The 27851-nt window shown below is 37.9% G+C and overlaps 1 protein-coding gene across 2 annotated transcripts in view; it reads left to right on the top strand.

Moving 5' to 3' along the window:
* Positions 1 to 483: 483 nt before the first annotated feature.
* MAPK10 (mitogen-activated protein kinase 10) overlaps positions 484 to 27851 on the top strand; it is a 430726-nt gene continuing 403358 nt past the window's right edge. Inside the window, exon 1 of one of the 2 annotated variants that reach the window (XM_055111579.2) lies at positions 484 to 668. The gene's annotated coding sequence lies outside the window, so the exon portion shown is untranslated. The remainder of the gene's footprint in view (positions 669 to 27851) is intronic. The other variant, XM_034958876.3, reaches the window with a different exon arrangement.

Genomic DNA, 27851 nt, shown 5'->3' with positions numbered 1-27851 from the left:
TTTGTCTTCAGTTACCAGGATGGCTTGGGAAGGACAATTAGGTGGGGGCAGGGCTAGGCATGTCTGAGCTCAGACTCTACTTGGGTGGGTCTTGCTGTGGCTGCTGTGGTGGGGGGGCGTGGGGGGGTGGGGGTGAGGTTCCCAGGTCAATAGAGTTATGTTCCTAGGAGGATTATGTCTGCCTTTGCTGTGTCATGCAGCTTGAAAGGGAAGTGGGGGCAAGCTGGCAGTCACAGGCCTCACCCAGTTCCCACACAACCCAAACGTCTGGTCTCACTCCCATTGTGCCCCCAGCAGCAGCACCAAGGCTGTCTCCAGGCAGTGGGCAAGCAGGACCGAGTCCTTTCCCCAGGCTACCCGCCTCCCAGCTGTGTAAATAAACAGGGCTCTCCTTCTTCCCCGCTCTGTTGAGTCTGCACACTGGATTCATGCCCTCCCCCTGAGTTCTGGCCAAGAGACTTCTCCATCAGTTGAAATTGTTACAAAGTTCAGCTGGAGTTTTCCTTCTCCCTGCAGCTTTCCCAGTGCCTCCAGCAGCCCTCCTCAAGGACCCCTGTGAGGCCAGGCAGAAATGGCTTGGCAGGGGACCCAGCGAGCCCAGAGGGATTTTGCCGCTGCTTCCTCTACCCCTGTATTTCACTCAGCTCTCTAAATTGACTCAGCTCCAGGTAAGGTCAGAATCTTCTCGGATAATCTAGACCTTCAGGTTCCCCAGTGGGGGTGTGTGTTTGGGGGCAGACGACCTCCCTTTCCCACTTCCACAGTTTGGGCGCTCGTAGTATTTGGGGTGTCTCCTGGGTCCTGCAGGACCCTTTAGAGGGTCCACGGGTTCTCGCGGCATTCCTAATGTATTCCTGCAGTCCTTCTGGAGCAAAAGTTCACGATACAAGCCTCCACACGCTGCTATGTCTGTCCGAGTGGGAGCTGCAGTCCAGTCCTGCCTCCCGTCCGCCATGATCTCTCCTTTGCAACTAGCTTTTAAAATTAATTAAAAAGCTATCTGTTATCCAAGCTATTTTTATAGGCAAGCTTAGCTTACAGGAAAATCTCTGACTCGGTCCCTTGCTATGGTGTGTTGAGTTTAATGTCTCTGCCAATTTTCCTAATTATTTTTAATAAATTATCAGAAACAAACTGAAAGAAGCTTTCAGACTTGTGTGTGTGTGTGTGCGTGCGCATTGTATGTTTGTGTGTGTGGAAGAGAAGGAAGTAGGAATTAGGGAAAGAAAAGGAAGAGGGAGAGAAAATTTTGTTTTGTTCTTTCCCTTTTTCTAGAGCTGCTTCCATGCCTACAATAATTTCTCTCTCTTGCATGCTTAGAGTGAAAGTGAATATTATGTGTAACCCAAATGTCTAATACCTGGATTGGCACTAACCACTTAATAGATCTAATTACACACTCTCTCCTACCAAGGGTCACGTTAGTATATTTGGGCTGCATCTTAAATCATTCCTGGCTCTAGCCTGTTCTCTGTTGTTTGGTTCCTACCCATGGCTTTAGTTCTTCCTTGGGTCTCTGCATGCTCTGCTCTAGTGCTTGATTTAATAATATGGTGGAGGAGTGTGCAGACTCTGGAGCCAGATAGTCTGGTTTCAAATCCTGACTCTGACACTTATCAGCTATAGGATCTTGGGCATCTCGTTTAATCTTTCTGCATTTCAGTCTCCTCACTTGTAAAATGGACATAAAACAAATAGCTACCTTACAGGGTTGTTGTGAGGGTTATGTAACAGATGTCCTGTTCATATCGTGTTCGATTTCTCTTCCATCTTTGTGCAAACAGGCCCCAGATGAGCTGTCATCCCCCGAGCTGGTATCTGGTGTCTTTTTTTGTCATCTCCTCTCTCAGATCCTGCTTTGGACTCGAGATCTAAAAGTACCTGGGAATTTATGTGCCCTCCCCTGTTTCCCCAGCCTTAATGAATGACTGCCACTTTAGGAATATAAATACTCCACCTCCCTTGCTCCATAGGCATCAGGCACATGGGTTGCACATAACTTAGACTTGTTTTACACTGGGGCTCCTGTGGGATTGAGTTATCATCCCTCTGAAGTGGTTCACACCTTTGCTTGGCCTCCTTCACTTTCTGGTCCCACCGTACCACTCCCACTCCTCCTGGAAACACTTTTTCTTAAATCACTTTCACACAAATCCTTGCCTCAGGGTCTGGTTCTGGGGAAGTCAACTTAAAGTAGTTTGTTTGAGTTAGTATCCATATAAAATGCTTTGCATATAGTATGTCATATAAATATTGGCCGTTATTCTTCATGTTATTACCATGCTAGTCTAAAACAAGGTAGTTTGGTGAAGGTCTCCTTTTCCTCTCTACCTCATTACCAGAATATATATTTTACTCTATTTAATAATTCATCACAGAACTGCTAATATAAGGCTGTTGTATACTGGGTTTCTGGAAGGTTTGGGGATAACAGTGTAGGACATAAAAACAAAAACCGAATGATAAAAATATAATTTACTTGAAGAGTCAAGACAACCCTATTTATTTGTAGAGGACTCTACAAATAGAATCTGGCCTTGCTTCCATTATTAGCGGTTTGTGCTTCTCTCTGAGATCCTTAGTGGGGGAAGTTCCTTTAAGCCTTTGTTACCTTGTAAATCTCCATCCTCTTTAGAAAACCTTTGCCTACACCCCACAAAATCTCTCTAAAACTTAACTTTGAATATGCTCCCTTTCTTTGCGTAATTGAGGATTTGGATTTACATCCAAATGGCATGTCAGACACTAATTTTATAGCTTTTTACAATGTATCAGAGAAGAAAAAGAAAATAACTTTTAATGGAAAGAATACTTTTGAATTCTAGGACTGCATGCATTAAAAAAGTTTGGTTAGCCAGCATTTTATTTTGTAAGCCAACATCTTAATGTTCTTTTTGAAAGTGCTGGAACAGTTTGCTTTATGACTGAGACATTAAATGTCAAGCGTGAACCCATATGCTGGGTTGTAAGTGTTCAAATAGCTGTATTATGTGAAATTCTAGAAAACTGGGTTTGCCATGGAAATGTTGTTATAGTTATAACTATGGGTAGGTTACTGTGGTTGCATCTCTGACCATAAAAAAAGAAAAGCACTAAAATTCATACCCTATGGGTAACTGACGAGGCAGAGGCAGAGATAATTGAAGGATTTCAATTATTTAAAAATAAATCTCTGTTTTCCCCCCATTTTTCAGTTATTAATTAAGATAATACTTTCTGTTTTCAAATAGACTCTTACATTTATAAAAGATTTCAGTTTAGTCAAATTCTGAATGCTGATGAGTAATATTTAGCTCAGGTTTTGAAGTATGTGGTATGAAAAAGTTGTGCCAAAATATTAAGCTTTGGAGTGTCTGGGGTTATTCTGGAATTTCCTACTGACAGCACTGTAAATTTAGGGAGATAATTAAACTATATAATGCTGATATGTCACTCTGACTAAACTCCACCATAAATTTACTAAATGGTAAGAGATATTTACTGTTTGTAGTTGTAATGTGCAGGCACAGTATTTGACTTAGTTTATTAGTTTTCTATTGCTGCTATAACAAATTAGCACAACTTATTGGCTTAAAACAACACACATTTATTATCTCATCGTTTCTGTGGATTGGGAGTTCAGGCACAATTTAGCTAGTTCCTCTGCTTAGAGTTTCCCAAGATTACATCAAAGGATCAGCTGGGCTGCATTTCCTTCTGGAGCTCAGGGTCCTCTTTCAAGCTCCTGTGACTGTTGGCAAAATGCAGGCTCCTGAGGTTATAGAACTGAAGTCTTCATTTTGTTGCTGGCAATTAGCCAGGGTAACTCTCATCTTCCAGAGGCTGCCCTTTGTGCGCCTACAACATGGCAGGTTACTTCTCAAGACCAGCAGGAAAATCTTGTCCTCCAGTCTTCTGGGATGAAGTCTCATATAATGTAACAATCACGGAAGTGACTATGCTATCGCCTTTGCCACGTAATATAACCTAATCAAGAGAGTGACTATCCTACTATCTTTGCCATATTCTGTTGGCTAAAAAGCAAGTCACAGTTTCCTCCACGTTGAAGGAGACTTTGCAAAGCATGCATGACTTATTGGGGGTCATGTTAGCATGGGTACACCATACTTAGTATACCCAAAACCATATCATCTGTTCGTATATCACATTGAAGTTGACTAGGGTCAGGTTTTTTCATTTCATGTCATGGTACTATGGTAAATTGAAATATGAGTAAAGAAATATATTATTGAAACATATGAGTCACTGAAACCATTGGTGGTCTTAAATAAAGCACGCTTTAACTTGAATTTATGGTCTAAGTCTCTAAAATAAATGCGAGGTAAATGTTACCTTCATGACCATAAAGACATTTGTAGTGTTTTTTGGTTAATACCTGCTGGTGAACTCAGAGCTTCAGATGATTTTGATGGATTATGGGAGCAAGACATTTTCACGGAGGATTAGATCTGGAGATTTAAAAATGACACTTGGAAAACAAGGAACAAACCACAGTCAGTTAGAACACGGGTCCCCAACCCCTGGGGCCACAGACTGGTACAGGAACTGGGCCGCACAGCAGGAGGTGAGCAGGGTCGTGAGGTGGGGGTGGTGCGGTGGGGGTGGCGAGCCAGCGATCCTCCTCTGTATTTACAGTTGCTTGCATTACCGCCTGAGCTCTGCTTCCTGTCAGATCAGCAGCGGCATTAGATTCTCAGGAGCAGGAACCCTATTGTGAACTGTGCATGCAAGGGATCTTGGTTGCACGCTACCTATAAGAATCTAATGCCTGATGATCTGTCACTGTCTCCTATCACCCCCAGATGGGACTGACTAGTTGCAGGAAAACAAGCTCAGGGCTTCCACTGATATTACATTATGGTGAGTTGTGTAATTCTTTCATTATATATTACAATGTAATAATAATAGAAATAATGTGCACAATTAAATGTAATGCACTTGAATCATCCTGAAGCCACCTCCCTGCTCCGCCCTTGGTCAGTGGAAAAATTTGTCTTCCATGAATCTGGTCCCTGGTGCCAAAAATGTTGGGGAGTGCTGGGTTAGAAGCTGTAATGGAACAAAATGCCCTTTTATAATAGTAATAAAAGATGAAATACCTAGGAATAAAGTTAACAAGAAATTTATAAGATCTACATTTAAAAAGTTAAAATATTACTAAAGAACACAAAGAATACTTTGACAAATGGTAAGACATATTATGTTCTTGGATAGGAAGTCTTACTATTACAAAACTGACATTTCTCTAGTTAATCCATAAATTTAAGATAAAAAAAAACCCCAGAATTCTTTTTAATTAGACTAGTTGACTCTAAGATTCATATGGAAACATCATCAAGGAACAATAGACTAGAAAATTCTGACAAAAAAATAGAAAATTTAGGGAGGATTTGCTAGGCACATATTAATATGTATATGCTACATAAAGCTATATTAATTAAAAGTGTGGTACTAGTATATTAATGAAAAGAAAAGAAAGCTGTGAAATAGACTCTAATACAGGTTGGTTAAATAAAAATTGGTTTGTGAGAATAAGAATTTTTTTTTATGTGTATGTGTGTTTATGTGCTAAGTATTTACTAGGCTCTTTACATATTAACATAATCTAACTCCCACAACAACTGTGTGAGATAGGAACCATTATTATTTTCATTTAGAAAAGGGGAAACTGAGACATAGAGAGCACAACTAACTTGCTTCTAATAAATAGAGGAGCTGGGACTGAAATTCATTTAATCATGCTCCAGAGCTGACATATTCTCTCACTAGGCTACACATTCCCCCATGCTTGTGGAATTTTAGGTAGGTGTAAAGAAGAAAGAATTCACTCTATATGTATTATACTGATAATCTAGAGATACACACATATATGTATTTTTAAGATACACATTTTAGGAGAAAACTTCAAGGAATATAATAGTGTAGTATATTACCATTGTTGTAGAAAAACAAAATATATAAATGTTTACAATACATGGTTTATCTTCATAGGTTCAAAAAAGAAAAAAAAAAGCACCAGTGTTTGTATCATGGGAGAGGAACTGAGTTTCTTGGAAGGAGGAAGGAGGAAAATTTACTGTTTATGTTTATCATTTTGTGTATTTTGAATTTTGTGCCATGTACATATACTCTATTAAAGAAAATAAGTTAAATAACAATAACAAAACCAGTAAACTCAGGGAAGAGTATTTTCAAGAACCTGGTTTGTATAGTATGTGTATTAGTCCATTTTCACACTGCTGTAAAGAAATACCCAAGACTGGGTAATTTATAAAGGAAAGAGGTTTAACTGACGCACAGTTCTCCATGGCTGCAGAGGCCTCAGGAAATTTACAATCATGGTGGAAGGTGAAGGGGAAGCAAGAACCTTCTTCACAAGGCAGCAGGAGAGAGAAGAAAGCAAAGCGAAGGGGGAAGAGCCCCTTAAAAAACCATCAGATCTCTTCAGAATTCTCTCACGATCACAAGAACAGCATGGGGAAAACTGCCCCCATGATCCAATCACCTCCCACCAGGTCCCTCTCTCAACACCTGGGGATTACAATTTGAGATAAGATTTGGGTGGTGATACAAAGTCAAACCGTATCAGTATATATTTACAAGTAATTTGCTTCTGCTTATAAGGACAGTTTATGTTACAAACGTTTAACATGCAACATAAATAAGTGAAAAGATGGGTTCCAAAGACTGAGAGAAGGTATTCATAACACACAGAACCAACAAATAATTATTATTTAGAATATATGAAGGACTCTTAAACATCAATAAAAAAAGACAAACACATGGGAAAAATAAAGATATGAACAGGTAATTCAAGAAGAAGAAGTTTAGGAGAAGCACATGAAAAGATGATCAACCTTATTAGTAATTAGGGGGAGGCGAATTAAATGAGACACAGCATTTCACACCCCTAAATTTAAAAGTTTGACAGTAAGAAGTATCAATAAGGGTGGAGAGTAATAGCAAATATCATATCAAGAACTGCTGGTGGGAGTGCAAATTGGCGCAACCACTTTGGGGAATAAATATAATGCTTAGCAGAGAGAGAGATGCCTTTGAAGACCTGTGATTAAATAATTCCATCCACATGTGCTCAGGGAGACAAGCACATGAATGTTTATAGTGGCATTTTTTTAAAATAAAAATATTTACTGGGGCTATGTGTGTCAGCTAATGCCTGTAATGCTAGAGCTTTGGGAGGCCAAGGCAGGAGGATTGCTTGAGGCCAGGAGTTTTCGACCAGCCAGAGCAACATGGTGAGACTCTCTCAAAAAATAAATAAATAAATTCTTGAATGTGTTAGGTAATGTAATTCTCAACTATTTTATCTTAGAATTTCTAATGCTTGGCAACTGATACCTATGGCATCTATGAAATGGACATTGCTACCACGATTTTACTTTATTTAGTAGTTACTCTAGAGTATGCAATGTCCATTTACAGCTAATCCAAATCCACTTTCAAATACATTTGAAAGTGAACTATACTGCTTCACAGGTAATACAAGTACCTTGTAACAATAATCGAGTATTTCTAATTCTTCCCTTCTGCCCTTTGTATTATGCCCTCCAGCGCCTTACTGTCATTCATTTCACTTCTACATAAGCTATAATCGATCATCAAATACATTATTTCTATTATTATTTTGAACAAACTGTTATCTGTGAGATCAATTAATAAGAAAAATTAAGATTTTTTTCTTTACCTTTACCTGTTCCTTTATTCCTTCTCTAATCTCTTTCCTTTCTTTATGTAAATTTGAGTTTTTGACCTATATTATTTTTCTTCTCTCTGAAGACATTCTTTCAATATTTGTTGCAAGGCAGGTCTACTGGCAACAAATTCCCTCAATTTTTGTTTGAGAAAGCCTCTTAAACTTTTGAAGGATTTCACAGGATCTGTTAGTAGTTTTATTTTCCCCTTCTACATACGTACTTTAAATATTTAACCCTCGTCTTTTCTTGCTTGCGTGGCTTCTGAGAAGTCAGATGTAATTCTTATTTTTGCTCCTGTGTAGGTAAAGTGTTTTTTCCCTCTGGCTTCTTTCTGTTTTTGTTTGTTTGTTTTTCAGTGTAAATTTAAATTTTTATTTTTAACCTTATTTTAAGTTCCAGGGCACATGTGTAGGATGTGCAGGTTTGTTACATAGGTAAATGTGTGCCATGGTGGTTTGCTGCACCTATCAATCCATCATCTAGGTATGAAGCCCAGCATGCATTAGCTATTTTTCCTGCTACTCTCCCTCCCCATGACAGGCCCCAGTATGTGTTGTTCCCCTCCCTGTGTCCATGTGTTCTCATTATTTAGCTCACACTTATAAGTGAGAACATGTGGTGTTTCATCTTCTCTTCCTGCATTAGTTTGCTGAGGATAATGGCTTCCAGCTCCATTCATGTCCCTGCGAAGGAAATGATCTCGTTTATTTTTATGGCTACATAGTATTCCATGGTGTATATGTGCCACATTTCCTTTATCCAGTTTATCATTGATGGGCATTTGGGTTGAATCCATGTCTTTGCTATTGTGAATAATGCTGCAATGAACATACGTGTGCATGTATCTTTGTAACTGAATGATTTATATTCCTTTGGGTATATACCCAGAAATCAGATTGCTGGGTCAAATGATATTTCTGGTTCTAGATCTTTCAGGAATCGCCACACTGTCTTCCACAATGTTTGAACTAATTTACATTCCCACCAACAGTGTAAAAGCATTCCTATTTCTCCACAGCCTTGCCAGCATGTGTTGTTTCTTGACTTTTTAATAGTAGCCATTCTGACTGGCATGAGATGGTATCTCATTGTGGTTTTGATTTGCATTTCTCTAATGATCAATGATGTTGAGCTCTTTTTTTATATATTTGTTGGTCGCATGAATGTATTCTTTTGAGAAGTGTCTGTTCATGTCCTTTGCCCACTTTTTGATAGGGTTTTTTTTTTTTTTCTTGTAAATTTGTTTCAGTCCCCTGTAGATTCTGGATAGACCTTTGAGAGATGGATAGATTGCAAAATATTTATCCCACTCTGTAGGTTGCCTGTTTGATCTGATGATAGTTTCTTTTGCTGTGCAGAAGCTCTTTAGTTTAATTAGAACCCATTTATCAACTTTTGCTTTTGTTACAATTGCTTTTGGTGATTTTGTTATGAAATCTTTGCCCTTGCTTATGTCCTGAATGACATTGCCTACATTTTCTTCTATGGTTTTTCTAGCTTTGGGTTTTACATTTAAGTCTTTAATCCATCTTGAGTTAATTTTTGTAAAATGTGTAAGGAAGGGGTCCAGTTTCAATTTTTTGAATATGTTTATCCAGTTCTGCCAGCACTATTTATTAAATCCCTCTGGCTTCTTTCAAAATTTTTCTTTATCTTTGATTTTCTGCCATTTGAATATGATTTTTGTAGTTTTGGGGCATTTATTCTGCCTGGTATTTTCTGAGCTTCCTGGATTTGTGGTTTGGTGTCTGACATTAATTTGGGGAAATCTTCAGGCATTATTGTTCCAGATATTCCTTCAGTTGCTTTCTCGCTTTCTTATTCTGGTATTTTCATTATGCATATATTACACCTTTTGTAGTTGTTGTGCAGTTCTTGGATGTTCTGTTTTTTGTTTTTTTTTTTCAGTCTTTTTTTTTTTATTTTCAGTTTCTATTGACATATCCTCAAACTCAGATTCTTTCCTCAAAAACATTCTTCGTTTCTAGTTCAGTGTTTTTGATCTCTAGCACTTTCTTTGGATTCTTCCTTATAATTTCCTTCCCTCTGCTTATATTACCCATCTGTTCTTGCATGTTGTCTACTTTTTCCGTTTGTGCCCTTAGCAAGTTAGTCATAGTTGTTTTAAATTCATGGTCTGGCAATTCTAACATTCATGCCATGAGTCTTGTTCTGATGCTTGTTCAGTCTCTTCCAACTGTGCTTTCTGCCTTTTAGTGTGCCTTGGACTGTTTGCTGAAAGGTGGACATGATGTACTGTGTAGCAGGAACTGCTAAAAATAAGCCTTTACCGATGTGGTGGTAAGATGCGTTTTGTGTGTGTGTGTGTGTTTGTGTGTGTGTTTGGTGGGAAAGGGCTCAATAGTCCTGTGATTAGGTCTCGTCTTTCAGCGAGGCTGTGCCCTTGGTCTGTGAACTTCACAAGTGCTTCTCGGTTCTCCTTGCACCCATCTTAGGTGGGACAGGATAGCTAGAGGGAGCTGGAGTTGGGTATTTTCTTTTCTCCACATGGAAAACTAGAGGGGACGGGAGTTGGATATTTTGGCTCCTGCAGGGTGGTTAGGCTCTGATAAAACTCTAGTAAGTTAGGGGCTGGTAAAATAGTTTCTCCTGAGGGCAGGCCTTGTTAAGTAGAGCAGAATGCTTTGGTGTATTTCAAAATGGTTACTTTCACCTCTCCCAGCTGGAAACACAAGGGAATTTTTTTTTTTTTCCATTTTCACTGTGTGAAGCTGATAGAGCTCCTGGAGGTAAAAATTGCAAAAGTTTGGGCATCCCCCCTAAGACTGAGTCTCCTTGGAGTTTTCAACACAAAAACTTATCTATTCAGAGCTGCCAGCAATTCCTCAATTCTAATTTAGGTTTTCCTGCTGGGGCACTGGTTCCCTCAGAGGTTTCTACTCAGGGAAGTTGTGGTTCTCAGTGTCCCTGTCTGTCTCTTCAGGGCAGTGCTTTGCTCTGTGACCTCCCTTCTCTGTTGGATCATAAAAGTGTTTGATGTTCAGCTTGTTTAGCTTTGCCTTGTTGTTAGAATGGTGTTTTTGACTTCTAAGCTCCTTACATGCTGGATGGAAAATGGAGTTCGGCTCAGTGGCATTATTTTTATTAAAATATTGAAAAATCTGAAACATCCCAAATATCATTTGGAGAATGAATAATCAAATTATGGTATATTCATATCATGGAATACGGTAACACAGGTAAATGAATGTACTGGATTTAAATAATTTAAGATTGTTCTATCACAGAAACAGAGTGGGAAAAAAGAGATACAGAATGATACACAACAATACTATATGTTGTTTATGGATACATATATGTGTAAGTACAAAAATCTAACAGAAAGGTACATACCATCTTAGGATAGTGATTTCGTCTTCTGTGGATGTAGGGAGGAATTAAATAAGTGAGGAATAAAACAGAGACACCCACTATGTGAGTAATATTTTATTTCTAAAAAGAAGCAAATATTTAAAGCAAATACAACAAAGTACTAATACCTGGTAAGTATGTGTGACCTTAGGAAAGCTAATTAACCTCCAAGTACTTATAGTTTTCTTTGCTTTCACATAGGGACAATAATATTTATCTCATAGTTGCCATTAGGATAAAATTAACTAATATATTTTTGAAAATTTTGTAATAAGAATGTAAATAAAATTAGTATGAAAAAAGATTGAAATATTGAAATAATTTGAAAGACTTTGAAAAATAACATTATATGGATTATTATTGTCACAAGTTCTACCCTATTCAACTCAAAGTAGACCACATAAATCTATTCGCATTCTTTACCTAGCTGTCATTTTATTTGAAAAATGCCATGAATACATCTGCTTTTGGTGATCAGATGATCAAGAGAAAATGGAAAAATGAAGCATTAGTTGTATGTGTTCTGGAGGAGTCAGAGGCTAATTTAGTTTCCATCAGGATTTCCCAGGGAATGTACGAATTTTTGCTAAGCCTTTTTGATCTTTGTCTACATACTTTAATAACTCACAAAAAGATACCCCCCAGCCCCTTTTGTGACCCTGGATTGAAATAAACATCTTTTCAAAATGCTAGTGGAATTTACTACTGTTTCTATTCATTAACAAAATACCAGGAAGCAGCAGGAGAGGCTTCCATGGGGACAATAGGGGGAGCCTGGATGCCCCTGGAGTAGACAGATGCTTGTCCATCAAGTTTCTCCTCTGTCCCTAGTGTGGGTGGGGTTTCTGCTCTGATTGACAGCCTAGTCCATGTTTTTTAAATCACTAGAGTCTTCATGGCATGTCAGGTTGCTGTGACCTTGCTTGAAATTGCTTTGAAAAGTACAGTGCTTTTGAATGACTTGGAAAATACCTTATGTTTAGGAAAATGCTTGTTTCTAGCTTTAAGCAAAAAGAATTCTACACAGTCATATGAACTATTTTAAAGCCATAGTTTGAAGCCTGAAATTTCTATTGTGAAATAGCATGTCCCTGGAACATGTGCTTTGTGGCTAAAAGGTTCATATGGTTTCTGTAACTACGCAATGCAAAAGTAGGTCTCTTTGAACCTAAACTGAGAGAAACTGTTGAAGCGTGAGTTACTCTGTGAACTCAATGCTTGCAGCAGAATACGAATAAGGATATTTTAGCAATTCTGGGGCAGGCTTTGGGATGAATCAGAACATTGCCCTCTAGGTAAAAAATTCTCTATGACTAAGTGAAAATGCCTAGCTACTCCCAGGTTTACTTTGTAGAAACAAGACAGTCACACACACATTATATACATGCAAACATGCACACGAAAATACATCCCATTTCCTATATCTGGCAATGCTGAGGCATGAGATTTTCTCTATACAAATGAAACCTAATCAATTAAATATAATAGTTTAATATTTTATATGAATCTGAAATCTTTAATCTACACCAAACACATTTTAAGTTTTTCTTGATGATTCATCCATCACTATTAATAATTAATTATGATGCTTTTATTTCTCTGTAATGCTTTGCTTGTATTCCTCCTCCTTCCCCATTATTAAAGCAATACTTGTTTCAGAAAATCAGAAAATACAGAGAGAAAAACATCAATTATTATATTTGTTACTCTGTGTAAATATTTCCGAACACCCACTCATATGCACACATATAGTTAAGGAGGAACATGTAATACCTTTTGTGGTCTGCCTTTTTCTCTTAATGATTTATCATGAATACTTTTTTAAATATCAGTGGACTCATACCAGAAACATCATTTTAAATGACATATGCCACTGTATGGACATATTCTATTATATTTTATTTCAATAATTTCATATTGGACAGTTACATTCCTTTTTTTTTTTTTGAGACAGGATCTCGCTCTGTCACCCAGGCTTGAGTGCAGTGGTGTGATCAGCTCACTACAGCCTCAACCTTCTGGGCTCAAACAATCTCCCACCTCAGCCTCCTAAGTAGCTGAGACTACAGGCATGTGCCACCATGCCTGGCTAATTTTTTTATTTTTTGTAGAGACAGGATCTCACTTGCCCAGGCTGATCTTGAACTCCTAGGTTCAAAAGATATTCCTGCCTCATCCTCCCAAAGTGCTGGGATTACAGGCATGAGGGCACCTGGCCATGTTCAGCATTCTTATATCACAAACAACACTGAATGTACTTGTGTGTGTTGGCATGTATATGTGTATAAATATATATAGCTCTATGTTCCTTAATTAGTTCCTTATAATACATTATTAAATATGGAATTTATAGTTCAAAGAACATGCCCATTTTTGAGAATTTTGATATGTTTTGTCAGCCAGGGCAAATATTCAGCTAGTATATTCTAGAGACACATATAGTCTATATCTTGTGTCTACTCTGGTTGTTTAGTGCCTGTGCTGTTTTGGTGATTAAATATCTTGAAATATTTATTTTTGCAAAACTATTTCAGAAGAAAAATTTGTATTCCCACTCAGCTTTACATTTTGAGGAGAGATGAGAGGATTTCCCTTAAATGTTTTTATATTTCTTCTCATATAAAAACAATCACCTAAAACTCATGAAATGTTTGAACAGAAATTTTGGGGCTAGAAGGCTGATTTTTTTTCTTGGATTAAAGTATATAATACTTAGTTATATTTGGACAGATACTTTACCAAAGAAGAAATGAGTTAGTACTAGACACCTATTGGATTGGCTAAAACAAAAAACAAGAAACAAACAAACCTGACTATACCAAGTAATAATAAGAATATGTAACAACTAGAACTCTCACACATTGCTGGTAGGAATAAAAAATACTACAGACACTTTCAAAAACCGTCTGACAGTTTCTTTAACATTAAACATACACTTACAATATAACCCAGCAATTCTACCTTTAGGTATTTACCCAAGAGAAAGGAAAACGTCTGTCTACATAAGAACATATATGCAAATATTTGTAGTGGCTTTTGCACAATTGCCCCAAATTGGAAACAACCCAAATGTTCTCATCTGATGAATGGATAAAAAAGTTGTGGTACATCCATAAAGTGGAAGGCTACTCAGCAATAAAAAGGAATGAACTTATTGATGCACTTAAGAATATGAATGAATATCTAATGCATTAATACTGAACAGGCTACATAATATATGATTTAATTTATATTTTAGAAAAGGGAAAATTATAGGAATAGAAAAGAGATTAATGTTTGCCAGAGGCTGGAGATGGGGTGAGAGGCTGACTTTAAAGGTGCACCATGAGGAAACTTTTAGGGTAAGAGAACTGATAAATATCTTAATTGTGGTTGCAGCTATATGACTATATGCATTTTTCAAAACTCATAGACCTGTACATCAAAAAGTGCTAATTTTACCATAGGTAAATTAAAAAGGCAAATAAAAATTTTTAAAAATGAAAATAAAAATAAAAATCTATTTTAACAGGAAAAAGAAAATATCATGCTGAAACCTCTTGGCCACCATAAGAATGCACATTGCAGACATCGAACCACAGTCAGCATGATTGACCAAAGGGCCCAGCTGCTGGCTTGAAATCCTTTGCTGCATTTGCTAGTGACTAGTTGGGATACTAAAGTAGGCCCATTCCTGGGAGTCACGGGGCTCCCCAGTGGCCTCACTGAAACTTCCTTAGACTACACCATAATGTGGTATTCTTCCACCCCTCCCTCCTTTCTTCCTTTGCTCGAGTCAGACTTGCATGGTAGTCTGATGGTTCCCTCAGTCTTACTGGCCCCCTCAATTTCTTTCACACAGGCATTTCCCAAAAAATCCTTGCATTTTTTTTTTTTTTTTTGAGATGGAGTTTTGCTCGTCACCCAGGCTGCAGTGCAAAGACGCGATCTCAGCTCACTGCAACCTCCACCTCCTGGGTTCAAGCAATTCTCCTGTCTCCACCTCCCGAGTAGCTGGGATCACAGGCGCCTGCCACCACACCCAGCTAATTTTTGTATTTTTAGTACAGACAAGTTTTCACCATGTTGGCCAGGCTGGTCTAGAACTCCTGACCTCAGATGATCCACCCCCCTCGGCCTCCCAAAGTGCTGGGATTACAGGCATGAGCCACTGTGCCCAGCCCTTGCATGTTAAATCATGTCTTGGCAGATGCTTCTTGCAAGACCTGAACTAACACAACCTCCAATTTTACACTTTATAATATGATCATCATAAAGATAAAATGCATGATCACATTTTTAATTACTTTTACCCAATGATCTCTTTTATAAGCATATTTATTTAAGTATAACATACAATAAAGAAAGACATACTAAATGTAAGCACATGGCTGTATAAATTTTCAGTAAGCGAAATTGCCACCCAGATCAAGAATTAGACTATTAGTAGTAATTCATAATCCCTCCTCCCCCATTTATGCCCTCTATCAGTGACTAATTCCCTCTTGAAGGTAACCAGTGCCCTGAATTCCTAGCATTATAGATCTGTTTTGCTTACTTCTGAACTTTATATAAGTGGCATCATTCAGCATATACTTTCATTTTTGTTTGACTTTTGATTAACATGTTTATGAGATTAAATCATGATAGTGTGTATAGCAGCAGTTTCTTCCTTTTTTATTGTTATAGAATATTCCACTGAGTGAGCACAGTACAGTTTATTTATGCATTTTACTTTTGAGGGGCAATTATGTCTTTTCCCCCAGTTTTGTGCTGTACAGATAATGCTGTTATGAGCATATTTGAACATGTCTTCTGGTACATGTATGTATTTATTCCTATTTGGTATATCACTAGGAGTAGAATTGTGAGATTATAGGTTATGCATATGATCAGCATAAAAAGATATGATAATAACTTTTCAAAGTGGTTATACTTTCAGCAGCTGTGTATAAGAATTCAATTTCCTCTGCAACCTCATCATTCATACTTGATATAAAATTGACAAAGACACAACAGTAAAGGAAAATTATAGGCTAATCTTTCTCATAGACATAAAATCTTAAGTTATTAGCAAATAGAATCTAGCAGCCTATAAAAGATAGTATATCATAACCCATGATGTGGGTTTCCTTGAACGCAAAGTGGGCTTGGCATTTGAAATATCAATTTATGTAATTCTGCACAAATAACAGAATACAAGAGAAAAATCATTTAGTTATCTAAATAGAAGAAAAAAAGCATTTGATAAACTATAATATCCCATCAAGATTTAAAAAACCACTCAGCAAACAGAAGAGAAGAGAGCTTCCTTAGTTTAATGAAGAATATCCATAAAACATCTGGGGCAAACATCATTTTTTTTTTTTTTTTTGAGACAGAGTCTCACTCTGTTGCCCAGGCTGGAGTGCAGTGGCGTGATCTCGGCTCACTGCAAGCTGCACCTCCCAGGTTCACGCCATTCTCCTGCCTCAGCCTCCCAAGTAGCTGGGACTACAGGTGCCTGCCACCACGCCTGGCTTATTTTTTTTGCATTTTTAGTAGAGATGTGGTTTCACCGTGTTAGCCAGGATGGTCTCGATCTCCTGACCTCGTGATCCGCCCACCTCGGCCTCCCAAAGTGCTGGGATTACAGGCGTGAGCCACCACGCCTGGCCAAACATCATTTTTAATGGTGAAATATTGAAAACTTTTTCTCTGATGTAAGCAAATACACAAGGAGCTGCCTTTTATCATCACTTCTATTTAATTTTTTTATGTGAGGTCCCTACCAGGGAAATAAGGCAAGAAAAATATGGTATAGGTATTGGGAAGGAAAATATAAAATAATCATTTTTCTATCTTCATATATCTTGATATATTAACTATACAACAGTCAATATTATATCTTTATATCACAAGTGACATGACTGGATACATATGAAATCCAAGAGCTCCCACAACTAAATTTTAGAATTAAGTACATTTAGCTAGGTTATTGGGTACAAAGTCAGTATATAAAACTAAATTTTATTTCTACACATCAGCAACAAAACTATTAGAATATGAAAATTTAAAAAACAATTAAAAAATACATCAAAAAAAGGCTACATTGGTGCCTATACTAAATGACCATCGATTGCCATGTGTTTGCTGTCTTGTCAAAGTTTTGATAATTTTCCTATCTCTTAACTCACTGGGTTGTTAGCTACAATTTCTTTTGCTATCATTATGCTTGCTTCTAACTGTAACTTATTTTAGTAATTTTCTGCCTCAAATGTGCTACGATTGGAAAATCAATAAAAACATAAAATGACTAAAAATGATTGTAATAAAACTAAAAGGATTTTAGTGCTCAGACTTTGTGAGTTTCATTTTGGCCACCCAGGAGTTACTCAGAGCCCTTTACACTTATATTCAGGGTCTAGTTTTGCTCAAAGTGACTGAGGTTGCCAGAAGTATAAACTCCAGGGAAGAGGGGTTATGAACTCTCCAAGTTCCCTGCTTGAATAGGACTTTCCTCAAAGTTTTCTCTGAAGTTATTTCATCTTGAAAGGTAAAGAAAAAAAGAAGTTGATTTCAGCTTCTGTATAGGAATTTTTAACAAAATATGATTACCTTTTTTTGGACAAATATTTGGTATAAATTAATCAGTAAGTTTGTGGTTAGATATTGACTTTGATATGATTTAATATACACAATGATTTTTAGACAAAGTTGCACTGGCTATTGTTAGTCCTGGAAGGTTTTGTTTCTAATATTAGCTGAATTTGGCTCAGCTCAATAAGTAAGATTACAGCCAAATAAATACTATTAACTAAGTAAGCCTATAATTATCAAAACTGCACTCCAGAAATTGGGTTTTAGAGGATTAATTCAGTGAGCATTGAGTCTATAGCTGACCTAACAGCCAGAGCAAAAGTGACTAATCAGAAGGTAGCCTTTGCTGGTTGACAGGAGCTAATGGGGCTGCATTATTAAATATTTGAGCTCTAGTCATGGCCTGTGGGTGCTCTGATGGCATCACATATTTTCTTTTCTTTTTTAAAAAAATTATTCTTTTTTATTAAGGTAAAATATACATATAAAATTTACCATCTTTGCCTTTTTTTTTGTGAGATGGCGTTTCACTCTTGTTGCCCAGGCTGGAGTGCAATGGTGTGATCTCGGCTCACTGCAACCTCTGCCTCCTGGGTTTAAGCAATTATACTGTCTCAGCCTCCTGAGTAGCTGGGATCACAGGCGCCTGCCACCATGCCCGGTAAATTTTTGTATTTTTAGTAGAGACTGGGTTTCATCATATTGGTCAGGCTGGTCTCGAACTCCTGACCTCAGGTAATCCGCCCGCCTCAGCCTCCCAAATTGCTGGGATTACAGGCATGAGCCACTGTGCCTGGCCTCATCTTTGCCATTTTTAAGTGGACAGTTCAGCAGTTATAACTACCTTTATATTCTTTTTTTTCCCTTTCATCCCCTGGCCCCTTCCTGGCCTCTGGTAAGCACCAATCTACTCTCTATCTTCATGAGATTCACTTTTTTAGATCCCGCATATGAATGTGATATTTGTCTTTCTGTGGTTGGCTTATTTCACTTAATGTAATGACCTCCAGTTTCGTCCATGTTGCTGCAAATGATCAGATATCATTCTTTTTTATGTCTGAGCAATATTCCATTGTGTATATAGATCATATTTTATTTATCCACTCATCCATTGACAGACACAGGTTGATCCCATGTTTGGTTATTGTGAATAGTGCTGCAATAATCATAGGAGTACAGATGTCTCTTCAATACACTGATTGCCTTTCTTTTGGCTACATACCCAGCAATGGGACCGCTGCATCATATGGTAGTTCTATTTTTTGTTTTTTGAGGAACCTTCCTACTGTCCTCCATAGTGGCTGTACTAATTTACATTCTCATCAACAGCGTATGAGGTTTCCCCTTTCTCCACATCCTTGCCAGCAACTGTTATTGCCTGTCCTTTTGATACAAGCCTTTTAACTGGTGTGAGATGACATTTCATTGTGGTTTTGATTTGTATTTCTTTGATGGTTACTTACGTTGAGCAGGTTTTTTATATACCTGTTGGCCATTTGTATACCTTCTTTTGAGAAATGTCTGTTCAGATCTTTGGCACATGTTTAAATTGGTTATTTGTTTTTATGCTACAGAGTTGTTTGAGTTCTGTACATATTCTTGTTATTAATCCCTTGTCAGATGGATAGTTTGCAAATGTTTTCTCCCATTCTGTGGGTTGTCTCTTCACTTGATTGTTTCCTTTGCTGTGCAGAAGCTTTTTAGCTTAATGTGATCCCATTTGTCCATTTTTACTTTGGTTGCTCATGCTTTCTAGGTCTTATACAAAAACTCTTTGCCCAGACCAATGGTGCATGATAGGGGGTCTAGTTTCATTTTTCTGCATATAGTTCTCTGGTTTTCCCAGTATCGTCTATTGAAAAGACTGTCCTTTCCCCACTGCATGTTCTTGGTACCTTTGTCACCATTTCTTTTCTGTTTAGATTCGTGGTGTTAAAGTTTATTGACTACAACTCAATGTCAAATATATATTTTACATCATGACTCTATATTCTGAGTCACATACATACACATCAACTTGCATATATATAGTGGAAATAAAGTTTCAATGGAAAAAACGCTTTTCTCCATGTGATACGTGTGGAGAGTTTCTATTCTATTGTAATTTGTTACATTTTGTTTAAGAAATGGGAGTGGTAGCTCCCTAAATTGATTTCATGGCTCATTAATGTGTCATGAGGTTCAGCTGAAAAACACTAATTTAGATGACTTGAAGGGTCAACCTTCCTCCTTCAATGCTCCCTTGAACTAGAGCCTTGGACTGGGCACAGCTCGGCCTAGTCGTGGTCCAGCAGTTTTTAAAGAAAGCCTAGGTTGGGTGCGATAGTTCATGCCTGTATTCCCAGCAGCTTGGGAAGCTGAGGTGGGAGGATCACTTGAGCCCAGGAGTTTGAGACCAGCCTGGGCAACATGGTGAGACTCCATCTCTATAAGACAAAAAAAAAAAAAAAAAAAAAAGAAGAAGGCCCAGACTGTGATAATATTTTGATCCTGGACCACAGATAGGAGGGAGGAAAAAAGTTAAGCAAGAATGTGATCTCAGTTGAAATCTAGTTTCAGGATAATTCCACAGGGAGTTCTAGAGTATTAATTGCACCAAAAAGTTGATCATGCCTTCAGGAAAGGAGACCAACCTTTTGTATTTTGGTATTAGCTGCAGGTTGGCTCCAGCTGGGGGTCCTGGAGGGCCTAAAACCTCAGAGTGGGGCCTGCAGCATGGGGGTTGGGGAGGCAGCTCCTGTTGTCCAAGGGCAATTACCAAAAGAAAGGGGGCAAATGTGGGCATCAATGGAGTAAAGGGATGTAGGTAGGGGGCATCAACAGTGCCTGATGCAGCTTGCTCCTTGCACTGCTGAAATCCACTTGCTTCTCATATTAACCTCACTCTGTACAAGTGTGGTTTCTCCAGAATTCTGGCTGGTTACAATTTCTGGAAAAATCTACAAGAGGAGGGTTAGTGGGACAAACTACAGCCCCTGTTGCTACAGTTGATCCTGAGACCATAATTAGTACTTATTATCTTCAGCTTTTACCCTTTGTTCTACTTCCTCCCTCCCACAGGTATGAGCTGGCTAGATGGCCTTTGGTTATGCAAATTAAGGATTATTCTTGTTGGCTGCCTATTTCTCTTTCCCAGAAGAACTTTATGCTTTGTTTGCCATCTCCATTGATCCCTGTGAGTCAAGCCATCTGCCCTTGTTGCCCATTATGGTAACTGTGCCTATCTTGCCACTGAGGATTGATTGCCACCACCTGGCTTTGTTGTTTTGGGCTCCTCTCATTCCCACTACAAGTAGTGAGTGAAGTTCTGTAACAAGTCCTATCATTGGATCCAGCCCTTAGGCCACTTCCTAATGAAGTTCCTGCATGGAAATCTCCATCTTAGAGTCTGTTTTCTGAAGACCCAATTTGTGAGAAACAAAAATGAAATCCTGGCTGGGCATGGTAGCTCATGCCTGTAATCCCAGGACTTCGGGAGGCCGAGGCAGGCAGATCACCTGAGGTCTGGTGTTTGAGACCAACATAGCCAACATGGTGAAACCCAGTCTCTACCAAAAATACAAAAATAAAATTAGCTGGGCGTCCTGGTGTGCACCTGTAGTCCCAGCTACTGGGAAGGCTGAGGCACCAGAGTCACTTGAACCCAGGAGATGGAGGTTGCAGTGAGTGGAGATTACACCACTGCACTCCAGCCTCAGTGACAGGGCAAGATTCCGTCTCCAAACAAAACAAAACAAAACAAACAAACAAGCAAAAAACAATTCTTATGCCCCCAACTGACTGAATGGGCCTCTTCTTGGCCCAGGGGACCCCAGAAAAACCTTGAAAACTGAGTTCCCAGTGAAAATGGGATGGGAGGTTGGACCCATCTCATTACACCCTCCTGGCTAGCTAACCACCATTAGGCTTTCTTCTCTAGGGGCTACACAGAAATCAGCCTTTTAAAAAGACTCTGCCATTGACATCAACCCACTGCCTGATGCTGCCTCTCCTTTTGGATTTCAACAAAACATCTGACCAGCATTCCTTCCTAATAAAAGACCGCTGTCCATGAAGTGGTTCTGGGCAGTGTAAGGAGGATACACAGAGAGAGTTTTCATGTCCTCTGCTTCACCTTTTGACATCATAGGGCTGAAAACTCCACCCTCAGATCATGCTAATATTGCCATTTTTTTAAACACGGGTCCCATGGAGAGGCATAAAGCTCAATGCGAATGCACATGTTTCTCTTTTCATAACACGACTCTTCCTATAGCTTAGTAAATATGTATATTTGGCTGTCCTGCTCAGCATAAATTCCTGTTTCCTTTACTCCTCCCTTGAAGTGCTTGTTTCTAGCTTCTGACCAAAGGCTACGCTGACCAGCCTGTCAGAATGGCCACTCTGCTGGCTGCAAACTTTAACAAGGAGTAAAGCTCCTCTTTCTAATTTAGTTGATACCTACAACACTGGGTTAAGCCAAATTAAATACTATTTCTATATTTAGGATTTTGTATGTATTTTATGGGAGAATACAATGTGAATTTCCATGAATATAATATAAAATATTTTGTAGAAATTCTGTTTTGTCAGATGACACTTGTCTAAACTGCCAAACTGGCATTCACTTGGACCCTCAATGTTGTCAATATTTTAAGTGAAAAATATCAGTCATTTTAATGTTTAATTCTCTTGTCATGAATATCTTTTCATGTTTATAACGTTTATATATCCTTTTTATTAAACTGTTTATTTGTTCCCATTTTAAAAATTGATTTGTTAGTCTTATTGATGTATAGAAGTTCTTTATATATTATTGGAATTAGCTCTTTGCCTGGTATGAGTGTAAAATATTTTTTCTTAATTGTCATTTGACTTGAAACTGTTAAAAGGTTATCTTCCTTTTCTTTTTTCTTTTCTTTCTCTTTTCTTCCTCCTTTCCTCTCTTCCTCTCTCTCTCCTTCTCTTTCTTGCTCCTTTCCTTCTTTTCTACCATCTTTTCTAGCCTAAGCCATTGCAATAGCCTTCTTATAATAATAGCCTGGCTTTTATTCCTGTTTCTATCAGTTTTTTCCCCATATAAACAGCCAGAATAATTTTTGAAAAGCATACGAATATTTCACACAACTGCCTCAAATATTTCAATGGTTTTTCCGTTGTTCTCAGGGTAAGGTCCTATATTGACTTACAAGACTTCTCTGATCTGGCCCCCCATCTACCTCTGTAGCCTCGTTTGCAGCCACTTCCTGTATCGTGACGTTTTTTCCCTTTTCCTCTAATGTGCCAGTCCCCTTTCCTCTCAGGGCCTTCACATGTACTGCCACATCTCTTCATTCACCTATAATTTTGACTGGACAATTTTTTGTTCTTTAGGTCTTAGCTTAAATGGCGCTTTTGTAGAGACAATTTTTGTACTCCTTAGATTATATGCCTTTCTTGCAATCCTGTAATAGCCTTCATAGCTCTTGACCCAACTCTATGGTATATAACTACTCATTTATTTAAATATCTGTATCTCCTGCCAATGTCTAAACTTTGCACTGTCAGGAATTCTCTCTCTCTCCTTTTGTATTTCTAGCACCTACCAAAGGGCCAAACACACAATGGATACTTGGTAAATAATTGTTTAAAATATATTGGTTGAAGGAAAGAAAAAGACTTGAGAGTTGGGCGGTAGACAAACACTTTAGTACCATGCCAATGAATTCATACTTTATGCTGTAGAAAATGAAAACCATTGATACATTTAATAACATGGACCAGTTTTATGTTTGTTTTATTCTTCCTTCTCTTCTTATAGAATGTTGGATTTTCAATCAATAATTATTCTTGAGTATTCTTTCATATGACCAGGAATCTACATGGGTACGTAGTAGGGCATCTTTAAATCCTTAATGAAAATGGAGTGCATTCTTTCATCATTGGTCATGGGACTTGATTTTAAAGGTATATCTATATACACCTGACTTTTAAACTTAAAGCAAATAATTCTTAAAAGAGACTTGCCATTTCTTATCGATACTCTCCCAACCAAAAATAACTTCAATGGTCTGAGCCATATCACAATATTTTATGAAATAAGTTAATATTACAGTATTAGAGAATCACAGATTTTAATGGTAATGGTATACTCAATGATATTTTTGTGAAGAAAGGAAAACACATATGTGAGTATCAGGTACTGAAAAAAAAAGTTATGTGTTTTACCTTTTTTTTTTTTTTTAAACAGAGACAGGATCTAGTTTTGTCACCCAGGCTGGATGGAGTGCAGTGGCATTATCATAGCTCATGGCAGCCAGAAACTCCTGTGCTTGAGTGATCCTCCTGCCTCAGCCTTCCCAATGGCTGGGACTACAGGTATGCACCACCATGCCTAGGTAATTTTTTTATTTTTTGTAGAGGTGGGGTTTCTTTATGTTGCTCAGGCTGGTTTTGAACTCCTGGCCTCAAGGAATCCTCCTACCTTGGCCTCCCAAATGTTGGGATTACAGGCATGAGCCATTGTGCCCTGCCTGTTTTATATTTTGTAATCTAAACAATTATTAGATAATGATCTAATAATATATATGATAATAACAGAATAATAAACAGAAAAGATATCTCTGTGCTTCTCTGCTCAGTAATGTCTTTTTTAATAATATTAGGACTTGCCTTCATTTATGTAATTTTTTCATGTTCAAATTGCTTAACCAAAATTAAGTAATTAATCCTTATATAAAATTCTGCAAGGCAGATAAGAATTATCTTCATTTTACAGATTAAGTCGAATGTACCATATTCCAAATGATTAAGGCTTCGAAATCTCCAATACCAAATGGTCTATGTTCCCCTGGAAGCATGTGGAAACCTAAATTTAAATTTACATAGTAATTATGTGTTCAATTGTGCTGAGGAAGCAAGCGGCAGGCCCAGATAATCTTCCAAAAAAGAAAGAAAGAAAGAAAAATATTGATAATATACCAAAAATGAGTAATGTGGTTTTTAAAATCCTTGTTCAATGACAATATTATTATTCACATATAGCGATTCTTCAGAAGTCCTCCTATGCTAAAAACAAAAACAGAAAAACCCCGCAAGAACCTTGGTAAATGCTAATGTTTTATGCAGAGAATAAATCCAATAGGATGATGAAATTTGCATCTTGAAAGATGAAAAAGGATCCTCAGTCTATTTGGAGATAATGATGATGTACAGCTATTTCCTTATCATTTAGTACATAAATTCAAGTATTGGGCTGTATTCTGCTTACTGTGAATATGCCTTGTGGGTGAGGAGAATTTGTGTTAAAAAAAGAAATTGCGAAATGTTAATAAGAATGTAATTCCTTAGCCTTACATTGTGGAAGGACTCTGATAAATATACCATTTCTATTTTTGAAAAAACATAGCACTTTTCTCAAGGCAGAGGGACAAGTCATAATTGTCAGTCAAAAAATGAGAAAAGTTGTCTATCTATCTGTCTATCTATCTATCTATCTATCTATCCATCTTAGTTTTCCCAAAACAGAAGATTCTAGTCAACCTGAGTCAGCATAACAGGAAAGTCCCCTCTGTTTTAACCCTATATAAAGAAAGTAACTTTGACGGCCAGGTATGATGGCTCATGCATGTAATCCCAGCAGTTTGGGAGGCCAAAGTGGGAGGATTGTTTGAGCACAGGGGTTCAAAACCAGTCTGGGCAACATGGTGAAACCTTGTCTCCACAAAAAATACAAAAACAAAAAATACAAAAATTAGCCAGGCATGGTGGCATGCATCTGTGGTCCCAGCTACTGGAGAGGCTTAGGTGGGAGGATCATTTTAGCCTGAGAGGTTGAGGCTGCTGTGAGCCGTTATTGTACCACTTTGCTGCTCCAGCCTGGGCGACAGAGCAAAAAGACCTTGTCTCAAAAAAAAAAAAAGTAACTTTGAAAACACCAATCTGCTTTTTGTTCTCCGCTTCTGCTTTCTTCAGCCCTTTTTCTGCCCATAAAGTCAACCTCATCTGCTGAGCTCAATGGAGCACTCATTCTACTTTACAGAATAAGGTGTTGCTGATACTAGAAGTCAAAATAAAAGCCAGCTAGATTTTTATTGTAATTTTGTCTTTTGACAGAGCTAAAAAAAAGATCCAGGTAAGTTAAAATACCAGAAAACAGTAGTTTTCAAGATGAGAAGGTGTGGCCCGAATTAAAGTATTTGAAGTCTTTATAATAATTGAGAGGAGGGAAAAATTATATCTTCTGATATTAAGATAGCTATACATTTTGTATTTTAGGTCACTCACTAAAGAACAGAAATAAAGTATAAAAATTTTAACATATTTGAAGAAGAGAGATGAAATGAGAGATTTGTTTATAGAAGTTAGTCCAACTCTTTTAACCTGTCAATATAAGTTAGAGAATGCTATGTAATCTGTCATGTCTTGAAATGAAACATTTTAATTCTCTTCCTCTTCCATCTTTTCCTTTTCTTTTTCCTTTCTGCTTTCCTTAAACATTCATTGGGCACCCGATATGGGATAGAACTTAGGTCCTATGGATTCAGAGATAAATGAGACAAAGAAGGAAGGAAGAATCTGATGAAGACAAGAAACGCATCCTTTTGATTGAGGGAGATATGAGTGGGGTTTCAATGGGGAAACTATGGTAGTCAGAGGAGAGTAGGAGGCCACTAGACTCGTCTTTGGTTAGCTACCAAAGGTGAACGTTGCATCGTTGAGAAAGTGACATAGATAATCTTCATTGACTTGGAAACCATATTTGATCAATTAATGCAGCTTTAATTTTTTTTTTTTTTTTTCTTGAGACAGAATCTCTTGCTCTGTCGCCCAGGCTGGAGTGCAGTGGCGCGGTCTCGGCTCACTGCAAGCTCTGCCTCCCGGGTTCACGCCATTCTCCTGCCTCAGCCTCCTGAGTAGCTGGAATTACAGGCACATGCCACCACACCCGGCTAATTTTTTTGTATTTTTAGTAGAGACGGGTTTCACCGCGTTAGCCAGGATGGTCTCGATCTCTTGACCTCGTGATCTGCCCGCCTCAGCCTCTCAAAGTGCTGGGATTACAGGCGTGAGTCACTGCGCCCGGCCATAGCTTTAATTTTTTTTTTCGAAAAAAGTGATAGAGTCGAAAAGATAAAAAATTAGGCACTGACTTTCTGCAGATGATTTTTCCTTCCCTAGCATTTATAGAATACTTTTTATGTGCTAAATACTTTACATTCATTAAACCACTTTATTCTTTCAAATGAAATATGAGGTAGGTACTAGTATTATTTCTATTTTAAAGATGGGCAAATTCAGGCTAAACTAGGTAAAATGATTGCACAAGAGCTATCCGATTCCAGGACGTAGGAACAGAAAGGGATCCATGCTCGAATAAGTTTGGGATATACAGGATTAAAGATATTTAGCATGCAACTTTCCTGATGTGTTTTTCAGGTACTTTATGAGTCCCCTAAAAGGGTGCTGCAGTATGTAACATTTTCCCAACTTGTGAAACTGGTGGGTTGAACCAACACAACTTTTAGGACGGAATCTAAATGCAAATTTATTTTGTCTCCCACCATTCCTCTAAAATTTTTTCAGAGGAGATGTTCTTCTCTAGCCCCTGGCTGAAAACTTGAAAAGGCCAGATTTTCTGATCACCCAGTAATAAAATGTTTCATTTACTTCAAGTCGAAAACAGCATCTTAGTTGGGAATTTGCATGTTAGGGTAAAGTTCACAATCTGCTTTCATTTTTATTCTGAAAAGGATTTAAGCATCCAATCCATAGTGGCAGACCAATTATCTTGAACATAAGCATCTTAAAGATTATAATAAAAATAACATTTAAAGAAAAGGAAAATTTTAGCGTTGTATTCAGTAAACATTACATTTGCATACTTCACAGTAATATAGCATACTGTAAAGTGAAATAATGTAAGCAAAATAAATATCCATAATTAATTTGTTTCTTCAGATGAAACAGCGAGAGGCCAAAATACTAAAAGGAAATGAATACAGAGACTTTTTGAAACAAACATTTGAATGAGAGAATCCTTAGCATAGCTTAGTGTAGACTGAATCACAGAAAAGGATCTTTTCTTTTTGAGACAGAGTCTCTCTCTGTCGCCCAGGCTGGAGTACAGTGGCTCAATCTCGGCTCACTGCGACCTCTGCCTCCCAGGTTTGAACGATTCTCCTGCCTCAGCCTCCTGAGTAGCTGGGATTACAGGCATGTGCCACCATGCCCAGCTAATTTTTGTAT

Source organism: Pan paniscus, chromosome 3 (assembly GCF_029289425.2).
Source record: "Pan paniscus chromosome 3, NHGRI_mPanPan1-v2.0_pri, whole genome shotgun sequence".
Lineage (NCBI taxonomy): Eukaryota > Metazoa > Chordata > Mammalia > Primates > Hominidae > Pan > Pan paniscus.
Note: the sequence above shows the minus strand (reverse complement) of the source record. Positions and strands in the feature narration are given on the sequence as shown.